This window comes from Phyllostomus hastatus, unplaced genomic scaffold (assembly GCF_019186645.2).
Source record: "Phyllostomus hastatus isolate PE091 unplaced genomic scaffold, TTU_PhHast_1.1 phas_scaffold_46, whole genome shotgun sequence".
NCBI classification, from domain to species: domain Eukaryota; kingdom Metazoa; phylum Chordata; class Mammalia; order Chiroptera; family Phyllostomidae; genus Phyllostomus; species Phyllostomus hastatus.
This window is the reverse complement of record NW_025334032.1, coordinates 4,839,517-4,854,449: the sequence shown is the minus strand read 5'-3', so window position 1 is coordinate 4,854,449 and position 14,933 is coordinate 4,839,517. Positions and strand designations below refer to the sequence as shown.

At 39.3% G+C, this 14,933-nt stretch overlaps 1 protein-coding gene across 23 annotated transcripts in view; it reads left to right on the top strand.

Moving 5' to 3' along the window:
* The window catches only part of DOCK9 (dedicator of cytokinesis 9), a 337,662-nt gene that overhangs the window by 119,318 nt on the left and 203,411 nt on the right, over nt 1-14,933 (top strand). The gene's annotated exons all lie outside the window — the stretch shown is intronic.

Sequence of the window (14,933 nt, the reverse complement as noted above, 5' to 3'; positions counted from 1 at the left end):
TGTATTGTACTGACTTCACCATTATGTTGTAAACCATGAACTGAGAAAGTCAGTAATGTATGATGGGCCTTTGCATTGCAGGCTTTCATTAGAGAGATTTAGGCCTCTATCCTGGAATATTGTTTAGAGATGCTATTCATTATCTTGGAATTCTTTCTGGTAGCACAATAGTTCATTTATCTATTGAGTAGCATGACCTGCTTATGTGCTGAATAGATTTAATTCGAGGAAATTGTGTGGTGTGGGTTCCTTTGTGAATCCTCTTCAAAATCTTTTGTCAGTGATTCTTCATATGTGTAGAAATATTTGTCCAGATGATTACACTATAGAAAGGTGCTGTGTGATTTTTTAATTCCACAAGTGACTGTTAGTTTATCTTCTAGTGCTCAAAAACAAACAAACAAACAACAACAAAAACCAGCTCCTCATATCTCAGTTATTTGTTTAGATCAAATCTCACTCCAGGCACTTCCATAGAGAGGTTTTTCACCACTGTAATGGATGAGGCTGTGCTGGCTGCAGCTGTACGTTCAGGGCTCAGGAGCTTTTGGCAGTGTGGAAAGCTCTGTTTCTGTGGGGTAATGAGCAAGATACAAAGAACTAACATCAGATAAGAGAAGCAAAGGTATTTAAGTAGGGTCTCTGCCCAAGGGCAGACCTCCTTTTCTGTGATTATCAATGCCTGTAGCTAAATGAGAATTCAAGAAACTGCTTGGAGTAAAACCTTTTTCCAGGATAGTTTTCAAAAAGTATGCCCACACAGCCATGAGATCTATTTTTTGTAGTGCTTTTCGTTATGTCAGTAGCTCACATGCTCACTGAGAATTCCCAAGTCTACAATGTTTATTTATTTTATTTTTATTGATGAGAGAGAGAGAAAGAGAGAAATATCGACTTGTTGTTCCACTTATTTATGCACTCATTGGCTGATTCTTGTATGTGCTCCCCCGGGGGTTGGAACCCACAACTTTGTCATATGGGGGCAACACTGTAATCAACTGAGCTACCTGGTGAGGGCTATAACATTTAAATGTAACTTAACTTTATTCAAGATATAGCACTTTGAAATTAAGTTCTGCTGGTTTTAGTTATGTACATAATCACTCCTTGGGGGAAAATATTATATAGTTTTAGAAAGCATAAAAGTAATTAATGCATATAATAAGAAATATAAGTAGTATAGAAAGGTGGAAAAATAAAGTGCCCTTACCTTTATACTCCAAAAGTGCCCCCTATTAATTACATGGTGTATATACTTCCAGATTTTCTCCTGTGCATATAAAAATACAACAGTGTGTGTGTGTGTGTGTGTGTGTGTGTGTGTGTGTGTTTGGAAAATGTGCTAATACTATAGATTTCCACATTAATTTTCTCTCAGAACATATCAATAACATCTTTCTTTGTCACTATATATAGATTTATGCCATTCTTTTTAATGGTTGTATATTGCTCCAGTTTATGGCTATATCATAATTCAATGGTTATTCAATTTGATTCTAATTCTTTACAATTATTATAATATACAGTCACTGAAAGATGACTGTGTGGGCTGTGAATGACTGACAGCAAATGTACTAGTAAATATAGCTTATAGCACTTACACAAATCAGAAGAAGTACTTGTTCTATAAAACTTCTATTAGAAGTCTCCTCCAGGCACTCATTGGCGATGATGTTTCTTTCTTCTCTGTTAAGACAAAGGTTAAGGTTGCTTTTAGCAGTGGCTGCTTGTTCTGTGCAAGGTGAAGTCATTGAGCGTTTCTAAGAGAAGAATGTGTTTGGATATTATAAAGTTTCAGAGGCTAAAGTATTCAACTTACAGGCACCTAAGTAGGTGTTTTTCTTTCATTGTGACTGTAAGCGGGGGAGGAAGTACATGGTGAAACTCCCCTGTTCCTATCTAGGCTCACTGCCAAGCCCATTGAAAAATGCCTTTGTGGGCCGTGAGTAACTAATAGGGGAACAATCAGGATATTCTTGATGGCTACAAGTTAGTTACCCTGCTTACATTTGAATCCCTATTTTTGCCTCACCCCGCCCCCCCCCACCCCGGCCCAACTCTAAAGTAATTCCTGGAAATAATTTATTCTAATTGTTACTGCCCAACAGTTTAGAAGAAAAGGGTGTGGCCTCAAAGAGTAGAAATGGTTGGAGATGTATCATTTGTGTTGTCCTTTCACTGAGTTACTTTTAGAAGGCAGGCAAACACTGCAGCACAGGTCTTATGTGGGGAATTTTGAAGGTTGAAGGATGTGAAGATAGAAGAGAACTGAATTTTCATGTGTTAGACGTACTCATTAGGTAGTGTTTGAAAAGTTTCTTTTAAGAGACACCTTTTCTATTTATGTTATTTTCTGGGATCTTCAAGTGTTAAAAAACAAATCTGAGTTCTTATTTTGATGTTTGAATGAACAGATGATAAGTTAACTGGCTACATGAGAAGGCAGCATGTGTGCCAATGTGTTGCAGATAGGATGAGGAGACTGGGCCTCCGGTTGGACAAGTCAGTGCATTGCCTGAGAAAAGCTTTTCTCTCCCTGAAGTTCTCTTTACTTTAGAAATAGCAGAAGTGAATTAAGACAGAAACCTTGAAGTATAAGCTTATGGGCAATGATCATGCTGTTCCTAGTATCCAATCATCATCAGCTCCAGAAAGGACACATCCTTCATTTTTGAGCACCTAAAACAAGCCTACCCTGACTTTACAGAAGGCATAGGGTCCCCTGAATATTCATATGAACAGGTTGCATGAATGAGGTCCCCAGAGTTACACACACATTATGTGGACTGGTTGGTGGAGGGAACCTTTGGAGAGTGCATGCTTCACTAGCATCAGGGTGAATTTAATAACTTTGCCAGTATGGAAAACTATCGTAGGGAAGGGGGCTTCTATAGCTTATGTCACCATCTCATCATCGCAACACTGAGCTGCTCTTGCCTTCTGGGTTTCTTGCTTGTATAGAACACGAAAACCCACCTGGCTCCTGTGTGTTTCTTTGCTCATGAATGTCATCAATGTGGAGGCAGAATGTCTGGTCATTGTTTTTTATAACAAAGTAATGCCAATTGTTTTTCTTTTTTGGGGAGGCATAATAATAAAATGGGAAGAAATATATAGTGACTTGCTGTGTGCCAGACACTGTTTTAAGCTTGTTAAATACGTAAAATGAGAAGCATGTAGTAATAATCTCTAAGGTCTCCTTTGGGGCTAATGTTTTAGGGTTGTTAGTGTTGATCCCAGAATAACCTGTGATGGAGTCAAGTCAAGACTCTGGAATTTTAGTTTTAGATTCTAAGTTAGTTTATCCAAAATCACTTGAATTTTGGAGTTGTAGCTGCTGCAAAACGGGATATTGACTTTTCATCCAATGTAAATGAGTAACACAGGTGAAATACATTGACCAAGCTGGAAATAAATAAAAATGGCAGCAAAATTTGAAGTTAGGAGGGAATATTACACAAGAGAGACAAGAAGCCCTGGCTTGAGCCTACAAATAACATTTCACTATGAGTATAATTTTGGAACCGAAAAGCTTGGAAATTATAGTTTATCCTCAACTTTCCAGAAGATTGAAATATCCCTGTAAGGTAATACAGCTAGTCCTACATTTCTCCTAGAGTGACATTTTGTTTTGAAGCTTTAGAAGTTTTTAGTGTTTGATTTCCAGACAAATGTATGTGCCACTTACTGGCAGGTCTTTGAGGGCTTTGCCAGGTTCTTGGGGAGGAGCCGTTCTGTAGTTCTGTTTTGGGATCTCCTTGCTCTTGAGAGTTGTCACAACCAAGGGAGAAGCAGAAGTGTGTGGTGCAAAGGGGACCTGCATTCTGTGTATTTTAAACACTGTTTGACATTTCTAAGCCAAGATTATGTTTCTATAAGATGGAGATAATAGTAGTGTCTGCCCTCTAGATGCCTCATCTCTGAAAGTTATCTGGATTGCCTGGGTCAACTTACTGCATTCAGTCTTTCCTTATTCTAAGCTATACTTCAATATGCTGCCTGGCTGTTTTTTTTTTTTTTTTTTTTCAAAACACAGGTAGAGTTACTAACTTTCCTGCTTAAATGTCTTCTCTGTGCAGAGAAGGCAAAGTATGGCCCTTAGAGGCTGTCCCTGAACTTATTTGCTGACCTCATCTCTGCCATTTCCCAAATTCATCCTGTCCTGGGCCCTGTATTTTTCCATTGGGGATGCTTCCACACCTGGGCACTGCTCCTCCTTTGTCTAGTATGTGCTTCACTGCCTGACCATTTCCTTTTATCCTTTGATTCTCAGCTCACATGTCAGCTCCTCCAAGAAGCCTTTTTAGAGCCTGTCCCTGCATTTCCCCATAGACTGTGTATTCCTGTGGCCCACCATGGCATTGTTATTCTAGTATGTTAAGTAATTATGTATCTCTGCCTCACTTAACTGGAGGGGGGTACATATGCCTAGCAGGAACCATGGTTTTTTGGTCTTGTTTTTTTAATTACAGTTGACATTAAATATTTTATATTAGTTTCAGGTGTAAAGCATGGTTGTTAGACATTTATATAACTTAGAAGGTGATCCCCCTGATATATCCAGTATCTACCTGGCATCATACATAGTTATTACAGTATTATTGACTATATTTCCTATGTTGTACTTATATCCTTTTCTTTGTATTCCATCTCTGACAAAATGCCAAAGCTACTGCACCCTTCCTGTTTTTTGTTTGTTTTTGCTTTTCTACCACCTTTGCAGAATATATTGATAAAAATGGGTTGCAGAAAGGGCTTCAAGGAAAGACTGGATCTGAGGATGATTCTTTTACTCTTCTTTCTTTGGCCTTCAAACGTTTAGCTTCCAATATCTAAATGTGATGAATTGCCAAAAACAAGTAAAAACGAATACACCTAAAGGAACCTACTTGACTAACTATTATGTGGGTATTGTGCCGCCAAACTGTGCTTCTATTTTTTAATCTAAATTAAAATATTAGCTGATATTTTATGTGAGTACTTGAGTACAAAAGCGCAAACTTAAGTGACCAAAGTCAGAAGCCTTCTCTCTCTTCCTCTTAGCCAGCATCCCTTCTGTTATCAGAACCACTTTTTCCTTGTCAGCCACACTTGAAACCATAACATCACCTTTGGTGGTTGTGGTACACTTGGAGACATCATTGTGTGGCTTTATTGTGTGAGGCTAGGTTTTCCTTGCAAAGATTGTCATATCCTTGAAATATTTACTGGTAAAGTAAATTAAGTACTACCTAATGGCATTCATATGTATTCCAGCATTCAAACCTGGTTCTTCAGGAAGATTTAGTATTTTGCGATATTTTTAATATTCTTGATACAGAAAATAAGTCTCCTTCAGGAAGGGATTCTGCCTTGCCTTTTCCTTGGTGAGGTCATGGAGCCTGGGCAGTTCAATGTGGCTTACATTCACAGATATCAGAGCTGGGCAGAGAGCAGACTCAGACTTAGGGTCTCCTTGTGGTGTGTTGGCTGAAGCATCATAGCATGGAGTGGTTTTAGTTCTTATACAAAGGGAAATGGAGGGATTGGGGAGGCATTTCCTGTCCAAGAACTCTGCGATTCCATCATGCTTATTGCCATTAGGTTTTGGGAAGGGTCCTTAGTTGGAACCAGGAGATCCAAGCCAAGGACCCTTCATTAATTCATATAACCCCTTAATTAATTAATTAATGAGTTGATATAATCCACATAACCCCTCTGAATTTCAGTTTTCTCATCTATGAAATGGTGATGATACAACCGTAGAATTTGGGGGAAGTTTAAGGAGATAATGTGTGTGTGATCCAGCAAAGTCATATGTATGTTACACTGGCTAAAATTCTCTTTATGTCTGAATGACCTAACTATGTATGATCCCCATGACCACCATTTGTTGAGTTTCTGCCTTTTAAAGGTACTATATATTGAAACCCTTTAATAACCCTATGCTGATGATAAGAGAAATTACTTCTTCCTACCTGTAGATGCAGATATAGAGATTTAATAACTTGTTCCAAGGCCACATAGCCAATAATCAGTGGAGTCAGGATTTTTTGAAAATATTTTTAATATGAAATTCTCAAACATACACAAAAGTAGATTAGTAGAGTGGTTCTCAGCTTGAGTGAATACCAGAATCAGCTGGTGGCTTTGTTAAACCCAAATTGCTTGGCCTCATCACCAGAATTTCTGATTCAGTAGGTCTTGGGTAAATTTGCATTTCTAACAAGTTCCAGATGATGCTGATGTTGCTGGTCTAGGACCACACTTTAAGAAACACAGAGCTGGTATTATGAACCTCCATCTACCTGTTACCATCTCCAACAATAGTAAACATTTTTGGCACTAGGACTAAATACTCCGTACATCTGCCCATAACTGGTCTCTGAAATGTCTTCTTGGTCATGAAGTATATAGAATATATGTTATAAATATTCCACCCCCCACCATCACTATCTTCAAATAAGTAGCTTAAGTAAATTGTATTGAAATCTGACTAAATCTGGCTTATATAGCTTTTTAGCTTAATTACTTGACCTTCTCATTTCAAAGTTCCAAAAATACTTTTATGGGCATAGGAAGAATTAAGAATTTCAGGCCATAACGTTACAATTGTGGTAGGGGTGGGGTGATTATTGGCTGGAAAAGAATCTGTAGCATACATTTAAGATGGAATTATTTATACAACTACTATGGTGCATCTTTTTTTTTTTTTTTTGCTTTCTCATGTGAAAAAAATGGCAGGCAGAATTGGAAGCTGGGATGGTTATATGTATGGGAGACACACGCCAAGCCCACCCCTCAGCTTCTCCATCTGTTATCTCTCTCTTCTCCTTATATCCTTCTTTGTCTCTCTTAGCCCTTGCCTGTGCCAGGATAGATGACACTTCAGGTACTGTCTTTGCAAAGGCAGTTGCACCATTCCATTCAGCTTTCTGCTCGTGTGCTCCATGGGCAATGACAAAGTCCCCTAGATCCCTGTCATGCCTTTCTTTCTTCATTGACATTCTCTGCAGCATCCCCATTGAACACAACTGACTTAATGCAAGCATTTTTGTGGGTTTTTGGTAATTGGTATTATCTTTATTATTACCTTAAGTTCCATTATTATGTTTCTCTTACATCATTTTCTAGATGCTATTGATTTGACAATTTTTCATACATTTTTTAATTCTGTTCATTTAGTAATAGGATAATAATTTTGGAAGACCACAGTTATTTATAAAACTGACAAATACAAAACTGCAGACTCTTTTCCTCCTATCAAATTGATTGATTTTGAGTGTTCAAGTTTTGGTAATGCTGCCAAGCCAATAAATAAAATCTTCATTCAGTGACAAGTTCTCAAATTTGAGTGCTTAAATGTGGTATAAAAACATCTTATCTATGTTTACAAGATTTAAAAAAGTATGATTTTTTTAATCTAACATACTTGTTAGATTAACAAGTATGTTATTCTTGGTGTTAATCTAACATACTTGTTAGATTAACAAGTATGTTATTCTTGGTGTTGGTCTCGTCTGAGGACTAACCCCATATTTGCATAATCCCACATTTCAATTTAAGAAATATATTTAGGTGTTTGAAGTTTGGTAGTTTTTATGCATTCTTCTAAACATTCTCCAGTTCATTCACTGTTGTGGTTTAATGCTCAGGTTTGAGTCTGCTTCTCAGTGCAAGCTTAGACGAGGTTCTCTTCAGCTTTTTTATATCATGTGCTTATGCACATTGGCAATGAAAATGCAAGAATTAAAATATAGAGGCCAAGAGGAAGAGCATGGGCCTGGATCCTGACCTGGGATCCAGGCCCAGCCTTGCAGCAACTCCTCCTGGAACCCGAGGCAGTCACTTAACTCCCACACTCCCTAGTTTCCCTGTCTGTGAGATGAGAAGGCTAGACCAGATAATCTCAGGTTCTAATATTTGCAAAACTGTAGTTCTAATATTACTGAACCTCCAGCTCCTTTTAAATAAGCATGATCCTAAAGAGCTGCCAAGACCATTGTTGCTATACACACTAATGAACAATCTGGAGAAGGAATGGGATCATATTTTATCAGGATCTCTTAAGTTTTAATGTGTTGGGTTGAGAGAAGAAGAATATGTCCATTTCATGGTGATAGGAAGTCATTTTTCATCACTGGAGGGTGGTACAGGACTTTCATCTTCTGTCCCCTTCTTGGCTGTACCAGTTTGCTGGCTTCCTTAGGGCCCTTCTTAACATAGCCCATCTGCCTCTCTGGCCTCATCTTTCACCACAGGCTATAGGCCAGGGGTGGCTTGGAGACATGTGGCATCCCAGGTGAGCTAAACATTGGTACTCCCTGAAACTCCCTGCTACTCAAATTGTTTATTATTTTAGATGAGAAACCAAAAGCTGCTTAGAGCAGAGGTTCAGTGGAACCCCTTGTACAGAGCCATTCCTTTCTGGCTTCAGAGAAACTAAGGCCCTATGGTTAACCACCCATTGTCAAGCATGTCCATCTCAGAGTCCTGCTGCTCATCTCAGGTAGCTTATTCATGTATTCTTTGCAGTTACATAGAATATCCTTGCAGATGGGAGTTCTCATAAATGTGGTTTTCTCTCTTGCATTGGATTTCCAGTGATGCTGTAGTACCCCCAGTGACTGTGTCCCAAGCTCTTGGCCTGCCACCACCCTGCGTGCGCCCTTTATGAAACTCTGCCCAGCTTTTGTGAGCTGCTTGCTGCTTTCTGAACTCATGGTGCTCAGAGGAATATTTATCCTGAAGCTAGTGAAGCTTCAGTTTCAGTTTCAGGATCCCTTCCAAGACCCTGGGAGAGATTCCAGCCACTTTATATTCATAATTTCATATTTTTAACACCCTCTCCCCTCTATCACAGACCCCACAAAATCTGTAAGTGTGCTGCCTGGCATATCCATCTTCTTTGCAAGGAATTTCCAATCCACTCTGAATCCTGGCTAACTCATTCATCTCTTAGATTCAACTCTAACAACCTCCATAAAGTACACCATGGTGCTGGGTTTTTTCCTCTCATCTAACACATTTATTGAGTCCCTGTCCTAAGCCAGGTGCTTTCCTCGGTGCTGGAAGGTAGTGAATAAAATAGAGAAATCTTTGCTTTTGTAGAGCTTGTAATCCAGTTGGGAGAAGTCAGGTTCATTCTGGTGGGTCAGGTACCTCTCATGGAGTCCTATTGCTCGCAGTCATTCTACTCTAATGGTTCACACATCTGTTTCCAGTCTGTATTGTGAGCTCTCTGGGGTGGGGGCTGTGTCCTTTTCACCTTGGTGTCCCAAAGACCTGGTACAGTTTGCATGGACAGGCTCAGTAAAATTCTGAAGAAAAGGAAACATAATTACTAATAACATTTGCATGTGAGGAAGGGAGGCAACTGTTAATTTCTTGGGCCCACTCTAATTATAGGAAAATAAAGATTCTTCCTTCAAATTTGACAACTTCAGGAAGTTCTTCGTAGGAGTATGTAGTGAGAGTTACCATATTTTGCTGTGTATAACACACACTTTTTTGCCCAAATTTTTGAGGGAAAAATAATGATGTGCGTTATACATAGGTAAAATGATCACATACCATGGGTATAATAATCCCGTGTATAATGAGCACAAAAATGTGGGTGCTCATTGTACACAGGAGTGCCTTATACATGGTAAAATGTGGTATGTACAAGAGAGTAGTTCAGAAAGGCTTGTGGGGTCACACTGATTATCTGGCTCCAGAATCCCCTTCCTTCTTATTGCAAACTCGTTGTCCTTCTCCTCAGCAACAGTACTAGCAGCATTGAGAAGTGTACCATTTTGAAAATGGACCACGTTCCATGAAAGGTTTTTAATCTTAGCTGATCAAGTAGCTTCCATAGCCTTGAAGACAAATCAAGGAAGTCCTAAATTCTTCATAAGCAGAAATGATCAATGTCTCATTTCTTATAATAGAATGCTTCAAGAGTTGCCATTTCCTTAGTATACTATTTCAAGAAGTGGCATCTGGGGTTTTAGCTTGTGTAGACATTTAATTAAATTATCAGAGATAGTACTTCTGTCCATTATGGAGGCACAGGTAGGCACACTTTGCTTCCTCACATAACCTAAATAAGGATGACAACAACCAATTTAAAAATGAAAACCAACCAGAACTTCCAGAAAATTGAACTGTTTGAAAGTCTGACAACCAAGGAGTTAAAGAAGAAACATTCAACAAGATTGATAGCATGGGTGGAGATGGGCAGCTGGAGTGGAGAGGACATGTGACAAGGTGGTGGCTGGCAGACCAGCAGGTCCCACATTCGAGTGCAGATAAACTGGGAGGAAAAACTGGGGAGCAAAATAGACCATGCATCCCAGGGTTCCAGCGCAAGAAAAGACAGCCTCAAAACCTCTGGCTGTAAAAATCTGTTGGGGTTATGGTGGCAGGAGAAACTCCCAGTTTTACATGAAATTCTGTTGGAGGGAACCACAGGGTCCTAGAATGTACACAAACCCACCCACCTGGGAATTAGTGCCTGAAAGGGCACAATTTGCTTGTGGGTAGTGGGGGAAGTAACTGAAAGTGAAGCAAGAGCCAAGCAAGCAGCATTGCTCTCTCTCTAACCTATCTCCCACCACAGTGCCACGCTGTTCCTTACAACATAAAAGGTGTGCCAAGACAAAGAAATATGGCCCAAAAGAAGGAACAGATAAAAATCCCAGAAAAGGAACTAAGTGATGAGGAGATAGCTAACCTATCAGGTGCAGAGTTCAAAACACTGGTAATCAGGATGCTCACAGAAATGACTGAGCTCAGTCACAAAATGAAGGAAGAAGTGAAGGCTATATAAAGTAAAATAAAAGAAAATACATAGGGAACCAACAGTGAAGGGAAGGAAACCAGGACTCAAATCAATGATTTGAAACAGAAGGAAGAAATAAACATCCAACTGGAACAGAATGAAGAAACAGGAATTCAAAAAAAAATGAGGAAAGGCTTAGGAACCTCTGGGACAACTTTAAACATTCCACTATCCAAATCATAGTGGTGCCAGGAGAAGAAGAAGAGCAAGAAATTGCAAACTTATTTGAACAAATAATAAAGAAAACTACCCAAGTCTGGCAAAGGAAATAGACATGCAAGTCCCGGAAGCTCAGAGAGTCCCAAAGAAGTTGGATCCAAGGAGGAACACACCAAGGCACATCATAATTACATTACCCAAGATGAAAGAGGAGAGAATCTTAAAAGCAGCAAGAGAAAAGGAGACAGTTACCTACAAAGGAGTTCCCATAAGGCTATCAGCTGACTTCTCAAAAGAAACCTTACAGGCAAGAAGGGACTGGAAAGAAGTATTCCAAGTCATGAAAGGCAAGGACCTACATCCAAGATGACTCTATCCAGCAAAGCTTTATTTAGAATGGAATGGCAGCTAAAGTGCTTCCCAGATAAGGTCACGTTAAAGTAGTTCATCATCACCAAGCCCTTATTTTATGAAATGCTAAAGAGACTTATCTAAGAAAAAGAAGATGATCAAAACTATGAACAATAAATGACAACAAACTCACAACTATCAACTACTAAACCTAAATACATGAAAACAAAAACAATTTGAGCAGACAGCTAGAACAGGAAGAGAGTCACAGAGGTAGAGATCAAATGGAGGGATATCAGTGGGGAAGGAGAGGGTGGAGAATGGTGGAAAAGGTACAGGAATAAGAAGCAGAATTGGTAGGCACAAAATAGACAGGGGGAGGTTAAGAACAGCATAGAAATGGAGAAGCCAAAGAACTTGTATGTACAACCCATGGACATGAGCTAAGGGGGGAGGGGATGCTGGAGGAGGGGTGTGCAGGGAGCAGGGGCATAAAGGGGAGAAAAATTGGGACCACTGTAATAGCATAATCAATAAAATATACTTAAAAAAGGAAAAAGTAAATTATCAGAGACAAAAAGGCAATAAATGACTAGAAAGATCACAGGACGCTGTGTCTGAAGGAAGAGCAATAGAATCAGTAAGCCTTTTTGCTTAGCCCTTCCCATTGTTTTCTCAGCTTCATATGTGTTTGGCCAAAATTGAACTCATTTGTGATTTGACACGTTCCAGCTCTGTTGGATTCTTGAGGAATCTCATTTTCCTGGCAAAGAGAAGGTTTCCTGGTTTCTGATTGCCTGTGAATCTGGAATTTCAATTTGTATGGCTGTTTAGCAGCCAGATCCACAGCAGTAAATGCTGTAGGGAGTTCAGAGATCCTCAAAGGAAGGCTAATGGGAAGGCATGTGGATTGTGCTCTTAGGCACCTGTGGGACTCTCATGATCACTGGAGATTTGCTGTGGTGCCTGCTGCTTTCTCTAGTAGGTGGGGACTAGTGCAGCCTCAGTGTCATTGGCTAACCTGTGCACATGTTGTACATTGAGGTTGATCTCCTTCTCCCCAGCATTCTGATCATACAGCCCTGGCCTGTGGGTCTCCTCCATGGAAACCAAGATTTTGATTCTGTTAAAAAACCATCTGTGAGTCTTGGGCCTCCTACACTCCCCAGCTGAGTCTGTCTCCATCTTCTACCACATAACCCTCTATGAGCAGCATTCCTTGGAGTTCACTGCTTGGTCCTCTCTCCTCCAGAATCTTAGATCCTGCTGCTTTTGTGGAGTTTGCGTAAAGGGAGTGAGTCTAAAGTACTTCTCTGTATGCCTGGAGTCCCCCTATTGTTCTTTCCAGTCCTTCCTGACACAAACTTTATCAATACTCCTCAATTCAGTTTATAATGTATGCATCTATTTATGTTTATTTTGGCCTCAGTTCCTGAATTCCAGTGTCATCTCTATATATTCTTACACAGTTTCCTCCGTCTTTGGCCTTTTGTTTTTTCTTCTTTGTGAATGCCCCTACCATTGTTGCCTGTTTTATTTCATATGTTCCTGAAGGGTGCAGAAAAGTTTTTGTGAACAGATTCATAAAATTTAATGTACGTGGACACTAAAAAAGATAAAATCTAAGATCACTGTCATGCAAGCAATACATTTAATAATAATAATAGCAGTATTTATTATGTGTTTCCAGTTTGCCAGGCTCTGCCAAGCATTTTACCCACAGTAACTCAGTGGAGCCCGGTAATAGCTGCACATAACTGCACAGCTCAGCTTTTTTCATCACTTTACTTTACTACATTAAATTTGATCAATATGTGGATATCTATGGCCCTTTCTGGGCAGATCTGTGTTTTGTGAGCAATGAAACTTAGAATTTTGGGGGGTGCCTTGTTTAAGAACAATGATTCAAAGTTATCAATAGAAAATAAGGTACACAAATGAATATTTGGAATTTGAGAAGACATCACAACAAAGTACGAATTTTAAAAAGTTAACTCAAACCATAAATGTCAGTGATACAGGAGAAACAGTACATGTCAATCAATAACCTCTTAACTCAGTAATACTTTCCTCCCCACATTTTTTGGATTCATACTGTGATCACCTCTTCATATGATCATAATTTTGTATTGCCATTTTGTATCATAAGGATAGATTATTTAATCTTTTCTGTAGCATGATTAGTTAAAATTTGTATTAATCACAGTTTAGAAGTTTTTTTCTAGCTTCAGATCATTAGGTAACATCACATAAATTTTTAGGATTGGAAAAACTTCAATCAGGTTTCTTTCATATAAGAACTGTATGATTTGGGGGCATTCTCAGTTTGTGCAATAACTTATCTCAAATGCCCCCAGGTAGTTCCAGGGCCACACACCTTGGGATTTCTCTGTATTGCAATATAGCTAGCCCCTCATGCTGCACCTTCATGTCAAGAGTCATTACACTGGGAGGACTGACACAGCAGGTGTATTCCTACAAATCTTCCACTTACATGCCGGTGGCCAGAAGACTGTCGTATGACTGCACCTAACCATGGGGAGGCTGGGAAATGCAGTCCAGCTGTATTTGGAAGGAAAAGAGACAGATTTGGGGAACATGTAACAGCCTCAGTCACAACATCCAATTTAGGTGCCACATAGTAGATGTTGTATTATATATATATCTATCTTATATTGTCATTTTAATATATATAAAACTTGTTCATATTATGAATATTAGATGTTTCTTAATTAATATTTTCAAAAAATAATCTTGCTCTGTACGTGTGCATACCTATTTTAACGCTTGGCATACTGTGCTATAGTTAGTTGAATGTGTATCTGTATCTCTGATGTAGCCCAACTAGTGCCTTGAAGGGGAACGTAATCAGTAACACCATGGCAAAAACCTGTTCCCAGTAAGAGGTTTTCACTGGGAAGAGTAATTTCTGGAATAACTTGAAAAAGCATATTATCTCTTTCCTTTCTCCATTTGCTTGTTGCCTCCTTACTCTTCTTGGTGTATGGTAGGAATGGCCATCACTAACCCCTGTGAGGTGCACCCACAATTCCTGGTTTAAGTAGTACTTTTTTCCTCCCCCTGCTTGTTGGCTTTTCTATTGAAATATTTACAATCTAAGTTGTAAATATTTCAGTATAGGCAGGGATATTTTGAGACTTAGAGATGTGTTCCACAGTCTTATCTGAAATAGTGAGCCCTGTGGATGCTTTAAGCCCTGAGCAGAGAAAGGGTGGACATGGCTGGAACCAGTGTGGGCATCCAGTCTTCACTGTCAGATCATAGCTGGAGCCCTAAGTGGGCAGCTCTGGCAGAGCCTAAGGCTTGAAGTGGGTACTGATCTAGCCAGGGGTGACTCAAGTTGCACCTGCAAGTTCCACCAGAATCCCTAACCTCCTTTGTGCTTAAATAACTGAGCAGGCATGACTGAATGTAGACAGAATGCCATGAAGTATCTTCTTTTGCTTTGAAAACAACTTTTATATCTTGTTTCTGATTCTTCCTGGTAGCAAAACTAACACACTCTAAATTGTATATTGTAGAAAAGCTGGAGAATACTAACACATGTAGAGTAGAATTTATATAAAGTTCTCTAATCTTAAGAATTTGCATGTATCTA